This window comes from Malaya genurostris, chromosome 1, assembly GCF_030247185.1.
Source record: "Malaya genurostris strain Urasoe2022 chromosome 1, Malgen_1.1, whole genome shotgun sequence".
Lineage (NCBI taxonomy): Eukaryota > Metazoa > Arthropoda > Insecta > Diptera > Culicidae > Malaya > Malaya genurostris.
The window spans coordinates 64,744,623-64,762,919 of record NC_080570.1 but is presented as its reverse complement, the minus strand read 5'-3'; the positions used below and the strand labels follow the sequence as shown (position 1 = coordinate 64,762,919).

The following is an 18,297-nucleotide window of genomic DNA, read 5'->3' as shown; positions in this document are numbered from 1 at the left end:
GCATAAAATTTGCAAAATCTCATCGGTTCTTTATTTTAAACGTTAGATTGGTACATGACATTTACTTTTTGAAGATAATTTCATTTAAATGTTGACCGCGGCTGCGTCTTAGGTGGTCCATTCGGAAAATCCGCTTTTTTATCGACAAATTTTGTTCAGCGATGAGGCTCATTTCTGGTTGAATGGCTACGTAAATAAGCAAAATTGCCGCATTTGGAGTGAAGAGCAACCAGAAGCCGTTCAAGAACTGCCCATGCATCCCGAAAAATGCACTGTTTGGTGTGGTTTGTACGCTGGTGGAATCATTGGACCGTATTTTTTCAAAGATGCTGTTGGACGCAACGTTACAGTGAATGGCGATCGCTATCGTTCGATGCTAACAAACTTTTTGTTGCCAAAAATGGAAGAACTGAACTTGGTTGACATGTGGTTTCAACAAGATGGCGCTACATGCCACACAGCTCGCGATTCTATGGCCATTTTGAGGGAAAACTTCGGAGAACAATTCATCTCAAGAAATGGACCGGTAAGTTGGCCACCAAGATCATGCGATTTGACGCCTTTAGACTATTTTTTGTGGGGCTACGTCAAGTCTAAAGTCTACAGAAATAAGCCAGTAACTATTCCAGCTTTGGAAGACAACATTTCCGAAGAAATTCGGGCTATTCCGGCCGAAATGCTCGAAAAAGTTGCCCAAAATTGGACTTTCCGAATGGACCACCTAAGACGCAGCCGCGGTCAACATTTAAATGAAATTATCTTCAAAAAGTAAATGTCATGTACCAATCTAACGTTTAAAATAAAGAACCGATGAGATTTTGCAAATTTTATGCGTTTTATTGTTTAAAAAAGTTCTCAAGCTCTTAAAAAATCACCCTTTACATTCAATTACTGGGAGTACAATGCGGTGCCTAAGTGCTGCTCTCGAAAAAGTCTAATTACAATGTGTATTAAACAACTTATAGTAAAGTAATTGGTCGAAACAATTAGTTTGAGTGATAGTACAGCTGTGGCAAGTGTGTGTTGATTAGTGAAAAGTATTATTTATTGAATATTGCTGATTCGCGATAATAAAAAATGTTCAAGCCACGGAAACTGGAATTTACCGCCCAAAATTAAACGACGTCAACCGATCGAAGCACCATCTGCATTGTCATTGTTATCAAATTTATGTTATCAGACTTACATAGAATCTGTGAAAATTTACAAGCCAATCGTGTGATTCAAGCTGAAGGTCTAAAATTTGTCTGCAGCAAACCCATCCGCAAGTGTTTATTTTATTTTTTCAATAGTGTGTCATCTCGCGTTGTTTAAAGCGATGCAAATAGGATAACAGGATACTGGTGAGATTGTTTATTAGAGATATTTTTTCTTATTTACAATTTTTGTATATTACTCCTTACTAAAAATCGGGCTAGACGCGCGCGTGAAGTTTATAACCGTGCAGATATATTTTTTTGCGACCGTGCTTAACTAGGAGGTAAATATAGTGTAGACTGCGAGGAGGACTCATTTGGTATTTTTTTATTTTGAATAGAGAGTAGATATCGACATTACTTCGGATCGCGTAAGGCGTTGTTTGTCGATTGATGATGATCGAGTGATATCTTGCCAGTAACATGTTATGACGGTCTATTGCAAAAAATCTTCGAAGACTGTGCGCAGAAGATCGATCGTAGCGTTGGCTGTGTGGCACGGTGCGCCATCTTGTTGGAACCAAATGGTGTCCAAGTCTTCCTCTTCAAGTAACGAGAAGAACCAATCGCTAATCATGCCGTGGCGGCGGCTTCTGCCTCGTTTTCGAAAAAAATGGCCCAATGATGCCGCCAGACCAAAATCCGCACCAAACCGTCACTCTCTATGGATGCATCGGCTTTTCCATGATAACGTGCTGGTTTTCCGTTCCCCAGATGCGACAATTTTGCTAATTAACATACCCGCCGAGATGATAATGTGCCTCATCTGAGAAGATGATTTTTTGGCAAAAATCGGCGTCTTCTTCAAGCTGATTTTCAAAGTAAAACGTGCTTAATCCACCTAGCAGTGAGACGGTACCTTTTTTTTATTAATCCGCATGTGTTTTTTGCATGAATATTCTTCGGTGTTTCAGTTTTCATGACATTATTCTAATGTCCGTCGTTTTAAGTGGCAATTTGAGATTTTAATCACTCATTACTCTGTAATGTCAGAACTGCAAATCGGATCGAATTTGAATCTAAAAGTGTAACAATCGATTAAAAATTCCATGATATGTCGAAGTAATTTCCACTTTAGAGTTTAGGGTAATTTAAGGTACTTCCTTAAAATTCAATCACCCTGTATCTCCGAAACCGGAAGTTGGATCTGACTGAAAAATAAGATGTTTTATAGAATCTCAAAACTTTTCATTTGAATTTTAGATGATTCTTAGATTTCATTTGAATCTTAGATCGGTTCAGCCATCTACGAGAAATATGAGTTACACAGTTTTAATTTCGTTTCACATATCATACTGTACCATCCGGAACCAGAGGTCGGAACCAAGCATAATCAGGAACCTTGTTTGGGAGTATACGACTTTTCATTTGAATCTGAGTTTGTAGAAAACGGTTGAGTCATCTCCGAAAAAAATTGAGTGAAATTATTTGTCACACACGCATTTGCTGATCTCGACGAACTGATTCGAATGGTATATGGCTGTTATGTTCTTCCAGCATTTATTGCTGTAAGTAGTTTAAATCAAAATATAATTATGGAATTGCTTTCAACTCGAAAATTCTGCCATCATCTGGTTTACATATGGCATATTCGAACGATTATGTTGCCAAAAACGAACCGTGCTAAAATCGGTCCGAGGCAAAAATCATACTGTACACAGCCTTTTGGGTGCTTAGAAACAAATGTATGTATCAGTACAAAAAATAGTGTTTTATGTTGCTCCCAAGCGTTTCTTTGCCAGACAACGCTCAAAACTGCTACTGCTGGAATAGGGGAAAAAGTCGCCAACACAAAAATTTCGATATCTCCGTTAAAAATGGACGAATTTAACAATCTATGGCTTGTTGGACAGGTATTACCGTGCGGAATCTAAGTCTGAAAATATATTCTGTTTTCAATGTTAATTGTGACAGATACTGTCAAAAAACTGAAAATTTTGACATAAAACTTCGTATAACTCAAAAAGTAAACATCCGATCTCAAAACCATTCAATAGCGTTCAGGGTGACGGGGAGACCTTTCATTTGCGACTAGTTTGATCAAAATCGGTCCAGCCATCTCTGAGATCTCGACCTCTTAGCTGACAACACACATACAGACACACACCCATACACACACATACACACACGGACATTTGTTCAGTTCGTCGGGCTGAATCGATTGGTATATGAGATTCGGCCCTCCGGGCCTCGGAAAATTTTTCTAAAGTTTGAGCGAATTCTATACCTATTTTGTATATATATAAAAAAGGTAAAACTGCACTATTTTCACGCGTTCCTCAAGCGTATACACAACCATTTTCGTTCAGCGGAATACCGCTGACTTACTGATTCTACATGAATATTCCTCTCTTTAAACCTACAAAAAACCAAACATGTGACGTTCCGATCACCAAGGAAAGTTCTTCCAACTCTTCCCAACTTAATTATTGAAGTCAGTATTATAGAAAGAGTGGAAGTTTTTTAAAATTTGGGCATCTATCTCGATTGGTTGGCCATTCAATGCATAGGACGCTGGTCTTACAAGCCAGTTGTCGTATGTTCGAGCCCTGGCCTGGAAGGATTCTTAGTGTCAGTAGGATCCATAGTACTAGTCATTCAATGATTCTGTATGTTACACTAAGAATCGGATGCGAAGTCTGTTGAAACAGAAAGGCCAAATTCCACAAAAGGAATGTAATGCCAAGACTTTGCTATCTCGATTCTACGTTGTCATGGAAATCATGAGGAAATCGAAAGAAAATTTCATTATTATGTGGAATATCAAAACATGGGAGTCATTTTTTGCCACGGAAGAAACTATTTACGTTCTATTTTACCCACATTATTTCTTGCTTGAATTATTTATTTGCTGTTTGGGGGTGGAACGTGTATGTCAAAGTTGAAGGAATTGTAAATATCGCAAAACCGATGAATTAGAATAATATTCAATCTACCCCTTTCTATTTCTTTCAGTTCAGTTTTATACAAGTCTCCCTCATAAAATCTTGCCCGTTCAAGGTATCTGTGATGAACAAACAATAATTTTAATCGACAACATATTACATAAACCAGAGACTGTTCACGATATAAGTATAAATACAACACCTCGGATTTAGGACACAAGGCAATCTATAGCGCATTTTCGAATTTTGCTCAGAAACGAGTTACTTTTATAAGTCCAGCAATATATAATAAACTACCCAGAGATATACAGAACATTACAAATCATCATTGGTTCAAATCCAGCTACAAGAACTACTTAAGAACTCGTATACGCTAATTATTTTTTTTTTAATAATTATTTATTGGAATATGAGTTAAAATTAAATTATTAAGATTTAAATTGGGTGTTCAGCCACAAGTGGTGACTTTTCAGCCCTGTTATATATATATATATATATATATATATATATATATATATATATATATATATATATATATATATATATATATATATATATATATATATATATATATATATATATATATATATATATATATATATATATATATATATATATATATATATATATATATATATATATATATATATATATATATATATATATATATATATATATATATATATATATATATATATATATATATATATATATATATATATATATATGTGATTTGATTATTACCATGAAGACATCATTTGCTTCCGCAATTCTGAGATTTTTGTGTAGGGAAAATTCTAAACCTACTTGTATTGTGTAATGAAAAGGAACTTATATACTAACTTACTAACTAATACAGAGAGCGAATCGATTCAATTGAAGATTGCATCGACTTTTGTCGGAATTTGCTTATAATATTATGTGACATTACATCTAATGGTTCTATATTTGTGAGTCTGTGTAACTCATTTGTACTAAACCAGGGAGGACGCTTCAGAATCATTTTCAGAATTTTATTCTGAATCCTTTGAAGCGTTTTCTTCCTGGTGGAACAACAACTTGACCAAATTGGTACCGCATAAAGCATGGCTGGTCTGAAAATTTGTTTATAAATTAACAATTTGTTTTTTAGACAGAGCTTAGAATTTCTGTTTATAAGAGGATATAAACATTTAATATATTTATTACACTTTGCCTGGATTCCTTCAATGTGATCCTTGAAAGTGAGTTTTTCGTCATACGTTAAACCTAAGTATTTAGCTTGATCAGACCATGTCAATTCCAAGCCATTCAATTTGAGAATGTGATTATTGTTTCGTTTAAGAAAAGAAGCTCTTGGCTTGTGAGGAAAAATAATTAATTGCGTTTTTGCTGCATTTGGTTTAATTTTCCATTTTGACAGATAATCACTGAAAATATTTAAACTTCTTTGTAGGCGACTGCAGATCACTCTTAGATTTCTACCTGTGGCTAACAGACTTGTGTCGTCACAGAATAGCGATTTCCGACAACCAACGGGTAGATTTGGAAGATCAGAAGTGAAAATATTATACAAGATTGGAGCTACACTCGAACCCTGCGGAACACCGGCTCGTACGGGTAGCAATTCAGATTTACAATTCTGATAGCTAACCTGAAGAGTACGATCAGTTAAATAATTTTGAATCATTTTGATCAAATAAATAGGAAACTGGAAATCAGACATTTTTTCTATTAAACCTTTGTGCTGTCGAATGCTTTTTCTATGTCTAGAAGAGCAACTCCAGTGGATAACCCAGAAGATTTATTTGCTTTTATCATGTTCGTAACTCTGACAAGTTGATGAGTAGTTGAATGTTCATGACGAAATCCAAACTGCTCTGGTAAAAAAATTGAATTCTCATTTATATGAGACATCATTCTCAACAAAATAATTTTTTCAAAAAGTTTTCTGATAGAAGAAAGTAAGCTAATTGGGCGATAACTTGATGTTTCTGCTGGGTTTTTATCAGGTTTCAGGATAGGAATTACTTTAGCGTTTTTCCATCTTTTTGGGAAGTAAGCTAATGAAAAACACTTGTTGAAAATTTTAACCAGGAGTCTCAAGGCAACATCGGGAAGATTTTTAATAAGAATATTAAAAATTCCATCATTACCAGGAGCCTTCATGTTTTTGAGTTTCCTAATAATTGATTTAATTTCATCAAAATTCGTCTCAATAATGTCATCGTGTGATAACACTTGGGTTGAAATATGATCATATTTCAGTGAGACTTCATTTTCAATAGGACTCACAACGTTTAAATTAAAATTGTGGACACTCTCGAACTGCTGAGCAAGTTTTTGAGCTTTTTCACCATTTGTAAGAAGTATTTGATTTCCTTCCTTGAGAGCAGGAATTGGTTTCTGAGGTTTCTTAAGAACCTTAGAAAGTTTCCAGAAAGGTTTAGAATATGGTTTAATTTGTTCAACTTCTTTAGCGAAATTTTCATTTCGCAAAAGAGTAAATCTATGTTTAATTTCTTTTTGTAAATCCTTAACTATGTTTTTCATAGCAGGATCACGAGAACGTTGATATTGTCGTCGACGAACATTCTTCAACCGAATGAGTAGTTGAAGATTGTCATCGATGATAGGAGAATTTAATTTAGTTTGAGCTTTGGGAACTGAAAGATTTCTAGCTTCGATAATGTAATGATTCAAATTATCAATTGCTGTGTCGATGTCCGCAGAATTTTCTAAAATAGTTTCATGATCCACATGATTTTCAATGTGAGATCTGTAATCCAACCAATTAGCTCTATGATAGTTGAAAATAGAACTAATTGGATTAATTATAGCTTCGTTGGAAAGTCTGAATGTTACAGGAAGATGATCTGAGTCAAAGTCAGCATGTGTAATCGGTTCACTACAAATGTGACTTTGATCTGTTAGAACCAGATCAATTGTAGACGGGTTTTTCACGGAAGAGAAACAAGTAGGATTACTGGGATGAAGAACTGTGAAGTAACCAGCTGAGAGTTGATTATGAAGTATTTTACCATTACTGTTATTTTGCCTACAATTCCACTGGACATGCTTAGCATTTAAGTCCCCTATTACGAAAAATTTCGATCGATATCTTGTAAGTTTTTGCAAATCGCCTTTAAAGAAATTTAATTGTTCGCCGGTGCATTGGAATGGCAAATATGCTCCAGCGATGAAATAAATTCCATGAATGGTTTCAACTTCGATTCCCAAGCTTTCAATAACTTTAGTATTGAAAGAAGGTAAAATTCGATGTTTAATTTGCCGTTGGACAAAAATGGCAACTCCACCACCCATTCCAGTAAACCTGTCAAATCGATGAACCACATAATGTGGATTACTTTTCAATTTTACATTTGGTTTAAGAAAAGTTTCTGTCACAATGGCAATATGAATTTTGTGAACTTTGAGAAAATTATAAAATTCATCTTCACTCGATTTCAAAGATCGAGCATTCCAATTTAAAATATTCAAATAATTATTTAACATCACTGTTAAATTTTAAATTCATTATAATATTATTTGCAAATTTCCATCCGATTTGAAATGCTTCAAAAAGTGATGAAGTCGAATTCATTTGGATGATCATTTGAAAAAGTTGATCTTGTAGGTAGATCATTTTATTTTCAGTTATATCGCCTAAATCGACTTCATTTAAAGAAACGAATGGCATTGAAGGAATATTTGTAGGTAGACTGCCATTAGAAGAAGATGATTTGGCCGGTCTACCTATTAATAAATTGTTTTCGTTAGAAGAAGAACTGCAAGGCGGTCCTGTGTTTTGATTATTTACATTAGTAGAAATAGGTGATAGATTTCTACCTAATATACCAGCATAACTGACATTAGAAGAAGATGATGACGAGGTCGATCTACCTGTCAATAAATTGTTTTCGTTAGAAGACGAATTGGCAGGCGTACCTGTTTTTTGTTTCGAAGAAATCAGTGCCTTAGAAGAATTAGGCGTGGCATTTGTAACGGTTTTTTGATTTTCAGGTATGTTCTGTAAATTTAAGGTCGTTGATTTGACTTGTTGTCGAAGCGAACGAGCGTTTAAAATTTTTTCCCTGACAGGACATTTCAAATAATTGGATTTATGATTTCCATTGCAATTTGAACATGAAAATTTATCAGTGGTTTCATTCATTGGACAAACGTCTTTCGAATGCGATTTACCACAATTCAAACACCGTATATCCATATGACAATTTTTGGTTCCATGACCGAAGCCTTGGCAACGACGACATTGCGTTAAGTTTGCAATACGATTATGCCGTTTATAATGTTCCCAATGAGTTTTAATGTGGGAAACGAAACGTACTTTTTCTAAAGTTTTCAAATTGTTTACATCACTTCGATTGAAGTGTATTAGGTAAAGTTCATGGGAAATTCCAGAGCGTGGTTTAGAAGTACCATTCGCTCTTTTTTTCATAAGTATTACTTGGGAAGGGACAAAACCAAGCAATTCTTTTAGTTCATTTTTAATTTCATCAATACTTTGATCATTTGATAATCCTTTCAAGACAGCCTTGAAGGGTCTGTCTGATTTTATATCATATGAATAAAATTTATGAAGTTTCTCGGACAAATATCGAATAAGACGTTCGTAATCTTCCAATCCATCCACCAAGACTCGACATTCTCCTCTTCGTCCGATTTGAAATGAGACTTTTACTTCCGGGAGAAAAGTAGAAAGCTCAGTACGGAATGCTTTGAAGTCGGAAATCATCACCGTCACTGGTGGCATAGATTGATGTTTCTTCCCAGAACTACAAGCGTCCATTTTGGGAATTTTTGAAGAATTTTCTTCTATGTCGCTACAATCGGATTCAGGAAGAATCTCGTAAATATTGTTAGATGGCATAGGATCAACGGAAGGAAAATCCGTCCGTTGTCTTTTATTTTTACATTCAGAATCTATAAGATCGTGAATGTTATTAGAAAAATGTTGAATAACGGATTGTGATTTATTCCGTATTGAATTATTTTTAGCCTTAGGCTTGTTGCCTTTCCGGTTGGACGCAGGCATTTTTGAAATTAATGAAATTTTAAATTAAATTAACTAGGCTAAATTAGTCTTCGATTAGACTCCTAGCTAGCCTTAAAAAAGGCTGATTAATTTCTTAGTCACTCTAATATCACTCTTTGTATCACTTAGTCACTCTAATATCACTCTTTGTATCACTTAGTTAGTGATTCAGGTAGCCTTGAAAAAGACTGAAGCCTTGAATCAATGAAACTCTAGGTAGCCAGAAAAAAATTCCAGGAGCCAAGAGCTATACGCGTGCGGTGCGAACGACTGTTCAACACCGACTGATACGCTAATTATTCATTTTTCAATTTGGTCTTCGAACTTGATCAATAATCCAATAGAAACTTTCAAATTAACCTAAGCTTGTTGAAATCGACACAGCCATCTTCGGGAAAGTTGAGCGGTTAGAAAAATCACACATACACAGACATTTTCCGGTCTCGTCGAGCTGAGTCGAATGATATATAATACTTCGGGGTCTTCGGAGCTCCAATAAAAAGTTATGACCTTTCTAAAGACAAAAATACATGAACCTGTCATACGGAATGTGAAGAAGCACGCGCTAGCGGATACCACGATTAGTACTGTTCACACACGCAATTTTTGACAGGGATTCTGCAGATAAAAAAGATCGTTCCACTGAATGCCGCACATTCTGGCTTTGTATTAAAAACATGAACGCGAGTGCTCTTCAGAAGCGTGTTTGGCCATGACGATGAGGAGTCGGGTGGGCTTTTAGCTTCGATTGGCAACTGTTTAAAAAATCTGAATTCATCACACACACCACACATCCGAAAACAGAATGAGGCAATGAAATGAAGCCGAAACAAGTGCATCAAAGCAACCTTGGAATGCTCAATGAAAGTCGAATTCTGGTTTTTTTTTGGTCTTGGAAAGTTACTTTTCACCATGTCTAGTAGGTCTCGTTTGGGCACCTCAATAAAATCAAATCTTTCGAAGCTTCCATGATTTGGATGAACGGTAGAATTTATCAGGTGCACAGCTTTGCTTCCGCCGTTTTCCGATAGGTGGCTGTACCGGCCGAGGCTGGTCAAAATACATAGATGATAATGCCTTTAAAGTGAGTGTGTACAGTGCCTAACGAATTGTCATCGCCGTTTCAGTGACAGTTGTTCTTGTTTTCGTATTATTCACGCTCGAAAATGTCTGTTTATGTGCCCAATTCTCGCCATTTGCGGGAAGTTGTACTTTTCTGTTACAATTCGAAATAAAATGCAGCTGAAGCGCATCGAATGCTCTCAGAAACTTACGGTGATGCTGCTCTGAGTAAAAGAACGTGTCGGGAGTGGTTTAAACGTTTTAAAAATGGTGATTTCGATATCGAAGACAAACATGGTGGTGGAAGAGAAAAACCTTCAAAGATGAACGACTAGAAACCTTGCTTGATGAAGACTCGTGCCAAACCCAAGAAGAGCTTGCCGAATCGTTGTTAGTGAGTCAGCAAGCTATTTCAAAACGTCTCAAGGCTCTGGGCATGATTCAGAAAGAAGGAAAGTGGGTGCTGTACGAGTTGAAACCGAGTGACATCGAGCGCCGTCTATTTGTATGTGAGCAACTGCTTCAAAGACAAAATCGTAAGGGGTTTTTACATCGGATCGTAACCGGTGATGAAAAGTGGGTTGGATACGATAATGTTAAATGAAGCAAATCATGGGGAAAGCCCGGGCATACTACTTCGTCGAAGGCAAAACCGAATATTCACGGCGCCAAGGTCATGATTTGTATTTGGTGGGATCAGCTCGGTGTGATTTACTACGAGCTCTTCAAACCGGGTGAAACCATCACAGGAGCACATTGCTTCATGGATAGCGTCAAAAGAGGACTCCTTTTTTTCGAACCGGGATCCGAAAATTCCCGGAAAGATGGAAGAAAGTTGTCACTAACGACGGACAATACTTTGAATGTATATCTGTAAGCACTTTTTCGCAATAAAGCTTTTACTTTTGGAAAAAAACGGCTTAAGCAAAGTTGTACACCTGATAGAAAAATGTGCTATATGTTAATTATTTCAGTTTCTAGCGTCAGTGTTGTTTTTCGTTGCAGCAGACGTCATTTGTTATACAATTGGTTTCATTTGATGTCTTTCAGGGGTTTTGATACTTCAAGGGTACCGGTTCGTCCTAATGCTACCTCACGGTTCAACATAAACCACTAAGCAGACGTAAGCTGTTTGCAGCTTACTTATTTTGCATTTAGTTGCAATGCTATTACATAACCGAATTTTAATCTAGCTAACGGGCTACGAGAATAAAATTAAGGCACAGATTTTCAAATTTCCTACCACTCAGTAAGGTCTGACTTCAGCAAAGTCCGGAAATTCCAACAGTCTGCAAATTATAATATCCATTACAACGTCGACGTAGTGATATAAATTATGGTCCGACAAGGATTCACTGCAGTTCACAACCCTAGTGAATTTCTAGTACACCGGGACGATAAAAAGTGCACATGATATGGGTAATTTCCTTTTTTGACTTATAACGATGACGAGTTGTAATTTATTGAACCCAAATATCAATCTATAGCCATGACTACATATAAATGAAAAACACCTGAAATCTGCGGCCGACGAGTATGATATTGAATGATGTACTGAAACGCACGTCGTACGTTATTTTTGGTAATCAGAAGGCATGTCCTGGTATGTGGCAAATGTTTCTTAATACTGACTTAAGTCATATTTTCGACACAATCGTATCGTGGCCTTTACCCGTTTACGCACAGGTGAACTTTTTGACATGTTTGTTTGGTGTTCGAAGCTTTCGTTAGCCCGACAATATCTGCACTCTTCCTATCTGGGTGGGCTTGAGGCTTTCTTTATCCACAAAAGCAGCTGATTCATTCCGTAGCTCATACGCAGTTAGTTAGTGGTAGAAGATCGGTGACCCGTCGAAGTGTTCGTCACTGGTTTAAATGGAAAAGATTGCACAAGTAATGCTCAGTAGTCTTAAAACAATTTCAAATAAAAACGGTTACTTTTGATATTTCAGTGGTAGCCTACTATAGTAATGTATTGTTTGAAATGTGCCGATTTCTTTGTTACTTAGTGTAGGAATATGACAAAGAGTCGACTAAAGTGCTTAATCATTTGTACGTATTTGGAAGATGATAATTCATTAGGTACATATTTTACCAACATCCTAGAACCGGAACTAAATATTCGGAAGTAACAAAATATTAAATAACGTAAAACAACGCGTGTGAACCAGCAGATAAGGTGAGTTGGATATTATTCTTTTTTATCATTATTACTATATGCACCGGTCGTTCGCGTTTGTGTAGCTGGTAGATTTTGTTTCATAATAAAGAGTACCCAATTTTTTTCTTCTATTAAAATCATCTAGCAATTATGCCTTTCTCATCATCAAATATATCTGAAAGCGATTTGGTATTTATTTTTAAGTATTTTGCACAGATCTACGAACCACGTTAACTTCAAGACCAAAAACTTTTGAAATTTGGTGTGATCGTTACTTATAAAACGATCTGTAGACTTTAAGATTCATCAGGACACAATTCAATAACAGGTTATGCTGGCTATAAGACCTTTCATTCAAATTTAAGTTTGTGAAAAACTACTCAACCAACAATGTGAATTGCATTTCGTAATCTTTGAACCATTACCGGAACCTGGGTACCGGGTGCTGCTTTTTTACATCGTCATGTTTTAAAACACGCTCTTTGAATCGATTTTTTTCCTCTCCACCCTGTAGCCGGAAACGGAAGTTGAATCTCGATAAAATTGAATACCATTCTATGGAATCATAAGGCTTCTTATTTGAATCTCAGTTAGTAAGAAGTTAGGTTAAAAAGCTATCTCGGAGAAAATGGAGTTTTTATCACTTTTCACACATATTACTCAGCAATTTTAGAACCGAACGTTGGATCCGGTTGAAATCTAAAAGCATGCGATCTCGACAAACTGAATCGAATGGTGTTCGACACTAGGCGCTCTGGGTAGAAACATATGGAGTCAACAAAAAACTAATGTACATAAAACAAAATTTTACTTCAGCAAGCCAAGCAGCATAAAAAACACGTGTTTGCTTTCGTCATACCACTTGATCTCGCTTTCACTGAATCAAAGCATGTTTATTAGTCATGTATGTCGTCATACTGAAGCACCTTGCAATTGTTGGCAAAGTTTTGGTTTTCAACACCAGCAAGTCATTTGCTCTGTATCACCTATTTATATCACATTGCTTCGGATCTTGATTTTAAAGTCGAAATTCTCTCTGCGACTACCGCCGTATTATTTTCGCAGGAAATTTAACGAGAAAAAAAAACCTCCGAAAACAAAGGCTCATTATTTCATGAGCAATTCTAGGAATGAGTAGACGAAAAAGTGACAAAATCAGAATCGACCTTCTCCGATTTGGATGAAACTTTGCACATGGCTTCAGTATGACAAACCATAAGTTTTGAACCGATTGAGAGGTCAATCCGACTCACGACTGATTTTTAAAAAGGGCGTATGTATTTTGCCATTTTACAAGAATTGCCTTTTTCAAATCGTTGTAACTCGGAAACCGTTAATTGTACAAAAATGGCGTTCAAGAAGAAGTTGTAGGGAATCGATTGGGCACTCTAAAAAAATATACACTGAAAAATTTTTTCTCAATAATCACAAAATAATCCAAAAAAGTTATATAAAAAAGAGCATGGTTTTATTTTTTTTTAATAATTTTTATTTCAAAGCTGTTAGTAAAACCTACAGATTAATGGCTATCCCATCCGTGACTTTTAAAAAATGAAGAAGTTACAGCTAAAACAGTTTACGAGTCTCGTTGTAATTCGGAAACCGTTCATCGTACAAAAATGGCGTTCAGGAAGAAGTTGTATGGAATCAATAGGGCACTCTAAAAAAATATACACAATTTCAAAATGAACCAAAAACGGATTAACCCATGATTTTTTCCTGGGGCTTCTAAAAATGAATACATTTTTTAGCGCCAGTAACAATTCGATGCAAAACTGATTTGCTTCAAAGACACGAATTCGAAGCAATTTTTTTTCGTATTGCTGTTGTTCGGGACGCCTTTTTTTCGGGGTCAACTGCTCCGAACTTAAATTTAAATTTAGAACGAGAACCCACTCACTATGAAAACTTTGATAACCGACTTTTGAACCGGAGGGCCAAATGTCACATACCATTCGGCTCTGCTCGACGAACTGAGCAAATGTCTGTGGGCGTGACAAATATTGTCACTCAATTTTCTCGGAGATGGCTGAACAGATTTTCACAAACTTAGATTCAAATTAGCGATGGGCAATTCGCTCCTGAGCTATTCCAATGAATCGAATCACAAAAGAGACCTGACAGCTCACAGCTCTTTTTAAAAGAACCGCAGCTCACCAACACACTCATTTGCTACCCAGTTCGCCGCATTGTGAAAGGGGCTTCAGCTCTTGAAGAGCGAGTTCTAAACAAGAAGAAATGTTAGTATCAAGTTTCGTTATTTCTTCCATATCTGTATCTATCCTTTTTTAACGAATTGAATGAGATATCAGTGATAAATCTTATCTCTCACGGTGCAAGGAAAACGGTTCACGAAATTAACCATTGAAAATCGAATCGATTCATTTTGGTGAGCTGATCGGTTCGGAGCTGCTCACCAATATGAGCTATTTCGCACACCTCTAATTCAAATGAAAGGTCTCATGGTCATATCTAATCTGACGTGCCGAAAGTAACGAAACCGTAAAAAATTTGTAGGTCATATTAGTTTATGGTTGAAAGAACCGAATGTCGTCACTATGCCGGTTTCGGAAGTACCGACAATAGTAATCAAAAGAGTTTAAGCACACTTTCGTGGAAAATCGATGAGCTCTTTTTCTTCATTGCTAATTTGCCAATCATTTTATACAAGACGAAGATGTTTGTAAGCTATTTAATTTGAATAGCAGCAAACTCATTTCGGTTAAAGTTAACGCTCGTATATTTTTTTGACAAAAAAAACCGTACTTTGAATACAACAGTACATTTTACAGTATGCATTTTTCTAAAATTAGTGAATAAAAAACAAAAGCAAATAAATTTGATCAGTATCTTACGAGGAAAACAGATTGAAAAAAAGGACAACTATGAAAACCGCGAAAAAACCTCCTCAAAGACGGGATTCAAGTCCGTAGTTAGCTCCAATCCGGGTAAATCGTTTTACCAATTAAACTATCCTGCATGTGAAACACACGAAGAAACAGTCTAATTGAACAGAAGAATCGAGCGTCTTCAGCTTCATTCTTAGTCATTTCTCTATAGCATCAAGGGGCGGGTAGGGTCTAACACTTTTGAAAAATCATGTCTTATTTTCTTTCTATTTTCTGATAGTAAAACATTTCAAGAATATTCTGTGGAAGCCTATCGGAACAAAACTCAACAAGTTATGGGTCTTTATCTTTGCCGATCTTATAATACGAAGAAATAAGAGCTGCGCACACAGATCAAGATTTCTGCTTCGATTGACTTAAAAACTTGACAAAACATTCTCGAAATGTTTCATTATAACAAAATACAAAAGAAAAAGTATGTCTTTTTAAGAATATTAGAGCTTACGTGCTCCCTTGAGTAATAAATTGTTTCCTTCGATTTTATAGACAATAAACTTTAAACGCGTTTTTCTCGAAAGCAGGTTTTGAAGGTCCGTGTCCATCGTCATTCAAAAACTACTGAACCAATTTTTTTCAAACCTTACACACACTTTCTACATATAAAAAACCAGACCCCAACGTTTTCCTTTTCGTTGTTTGTTACTTTGGGGAGGTTTTACAGCTACAAATTGGCGGATTTTTTCGTGAAAAATTGAAGTTTTCACTTTGAGCAACCACTAAAAATTCAAAAAATTAAAAATAAATCAAACAAAGACGTTGGGGTCTAGAAAAACTTCTACTCTAACTGTGCTGCTTTGATTTGTTCATTTCTGATTAGTCTGCGCTGAGATACAGTGTACACCACAAATCAAAAATTTTTAGAAGCGTCCTCAAAAATGCCTCTCCACCGACTTATTTCTCAATATTTTTCCACGAAAAAATTACAAAATGTTGTTCGAATGATGCTTTTTATTATACAAAATATTTGAATTTATTTTGTTGAACGATAGTTCTGAAAAAAATCGCAAAAAGATGACCCCTCTTAATTGGAGAAATATTGGATATGAGGGGTTCGATTCCTGTCTCTGCGGTAGCTTGTTTTGCGGGTTTCACCACACAGTTGTATTCGCATATAATTTGTTAAATCTGTTTTCCTCGTTAGATACTGATCAAATGTAAAACTAGCCAAATACGGCTCTATGCCTTAACAAGACTAAACCAATCGTTAAAAGTAAATATTTATCAAATGATTCATTTTCATATAAATTTTTATATTTCTTCTTCATGGCATTTTTATGTTCGACAAAAATTAAAAAAATGCACGAATTATTCATCAAAGATTTTTTGAGAACCGTATGATTTTATCATTAAAATTTCGCTACATTGTTGTGACGCGCCCTGAACGCGAATGATTAATGAAAAATTGTTGTTTTCATGTACTTACTTTCACATTCGCTACGTGGTGTCACTGTCCTTTCTGACGTTTTGTACCACCAAAAATCGAAATTCGATGTTTCTACTTCTGTTTCTACTTTACCACTACAATCATTTTCATTGCGAGATTTGTGAGCTATCAGATGCCTCAAGGACTCAGTACTGAATACAGAATCGTTAGAACTTTGGCATCGATGGGTAGCTGTTAATATCTGAACTCACTATGCCTAACAAAGGACTGAATCCGGCTGAATGTCGTCCCCATCCACCGTATTTGCTCGATTTTGCTAGGAAGGCACAATCATGATGATGTTGGTTTTCTTGGCCTTCTTCTTTGGAACCGCTGTGTAATATCCTAAAATGCAGTTCTCACATGACAATGGGTTCCAATGTCGTCCCCATCCACCGTATTTGCTCGATTTTGCTCTTTCGTACTACTAACGGTTCCCAACTCTTAAAAATTGGCTTATCCATACAAAAAAAAATCAGACGTCAAGAGAGTTTCTGTTTCCGCAGGCAATGTATTTCATTATGCATAAATGAAACAACATTTCGGCACTACAACGGTAGTATTAAGTAGTTTTCGCGATACGTAAATCAAGTACTAATACATTTAATATGCAGCCCATCCTTTTCAAAACGAACCGTAATAAGCTCAAGAGGAATCAATTTAAACGTGAAATGTACAGAATTTCATTGAAAACTGATGGAATTGAAAGATCTTTTAATGGAAATGGATAAAAGTCTCGAAGATTTTGTACGTTTTCTATCCCCTGGTGCTCGTTCTTTTACGCAATTATCAACCCCTTGCTTCGAAATCCGAACTTAGATCGGGCTAATCTGGCCGTGGTTTTTTATTCGAATCTAAATTTATTGAATTCGACCCGGTTATCTCTGAGAAAAAATGAGTTACATTACATGCTACACCTACGCGCGTACTTACTCAGAAAGAGAGATTGTTTATCTTGATTAACTGAAATGAATAGAACTCATACTAATTTTTGAGTGCTTGAATAACCTTTTTCTATATGAGGAATGCAAAATGTGTTCAACCGGTACTGTTATCATCTCTCACGGTGTATTCTCGGAATTCGCTATAGCGACAATCAGCTGTTGCAGGTTGTGAATGAATGGTATATACAAATATAAATGTATTTCACAGGCACGGTTCGCATCACTGTTAGAGGATCACTAGTTTTCGGGGATGTTTCAAATATTAGATTATGACTCAAGTTGGTTATATTCATCTCATTAGACGAGCCAATACTTTACTGATTACTAAGCAGACAGTTTATGACAATTGTTTTGTTTTTAAAAATTATTATTATATGATTTAATGTACCCTGGTTCTAGCCTTCAAGTAGTTGCCATTATAAATAGGGGAATATCTCTATTGTCGAAACGTAAAAAATCGTCGCAAATGCTCATCCTATCCGGTAAGCTAATGCGTTCAATGGGAGTTATTGTTTGAATAGACGTATCTTGAATTATCTTAAAAAAAACGTTACGTAAAGTCATATGCATTCGTTCTTTCATAACACCACTAATGTTATACTAAAAACTGCGTTGTGAACTCAGAACTCCAATCGAAAGGCGTCATAGTGACTAAGCGAAAACTCATCGTACCGCGTCTACC

At 35.9% G+C, this 18,297-nt stretch overlaps 1 protein-coding gene across 2 annotated transcripts in view; it reads left to right on the top strand.

Moving 5' to 3' along the window:
* Positions 1-18,297, top strand: part of LOC131440306 (kelch-like ECH-associated protein 1B) — a 61,495-nt gene that overhangs the window by 26,726 nt on the left and 16,472 nt on the right. The window contains exon 1 of one of the 2 annotated variants that reach the window (XM_058611459.1): positions 8,989-12,357. The exons of the other annotated variant lie outside the window; for it this stretch is intronic. The gene's annotated coding sequence lies outside the window, so the exon portion shown is untranslated. Of the gene's footprint in view, positions 1-8,988; positions 12,358-18,297 lie in introns of those variants that run through there. 2 annotated transcript variants of the gene reach the window in all.